Source organism: Etheostoma spectabile, chromosome 5 (genome assembly GCF_008692095.1).
Source record: "Etheostoma spectabile isolate EspeVRDwgs_2016 chromosome 5, UIUC_Espe_1.0, whole genome shotgun sequence".
In the NCBI taxonomy this organism is placed as follows: Eukaryota; Metazoa; Chordata; class Actinopteri; order Perciformes; family Percidae; genus Etheostoma; species Etheostoma spectabile.
In genome coordinates, this window is record NC_045737.1 from 18,460,402 (window position 1) to 18,460,706 (window position 305).

The 305-nt window shown below is 38.0% G+C and overlaps 1 protein-coding gene and 1 long non-coding RNA gene across 2 annotated transcripts in view; one reads left to right on the plus strand and one right to left on the minus strand.

Moving 5' to 3' along the window:
• LOC116689126 (UDP-glucuronosyltransferase 2A1) overlaps positions 1-305 on the plus strand; it is a 44,553-nt gene that overhangs the window by 4,776 nt on the left and 39,472 nt on the right.
• The window catches only part of LOC116689158 (uncharacterized), an 8,264-nt gene continuing 8,256 nt past the window's right edge, over positions 298-305 (minus strand). Inside the window, exon 3 of the long non-coding RNA XR_004331928.1 lies at positions 298-305. This exon is cut by the window's right edge and continues 189 nt beyond it. This is a non-coding gene — a long non-coding RNA (uncharacterized LOC116689158).

Genomic DNA, 305 nt, shown 5'->3' on the forward strand with positions numbered 1-305 from the left:
TGAAGAGTCAATAATGTTTTTTGAATCCTCAGTGTCCTCCTTGGCTACTAGAAACTGCGTGGAGGAGGGGTAGCGGTGGTGCGCAATCAAAGAAGGCTTGTATCGTGTGGGCCCCCCAACAGTTTTTTTGTCATTACTTAGAACAGCTTTAAATACATTAAACTTAAAAAATTAAACCCTTTTTTCCTTTTAAACCCATGTTTGGTAGGCCAAAGAAAGTGAAGTATTAAAAATAAATTCATGCATTAATTTTCATGCTCACTCCTGTATGTCCACATTCAAAGGTACAAGGAAAGTGTCATGCA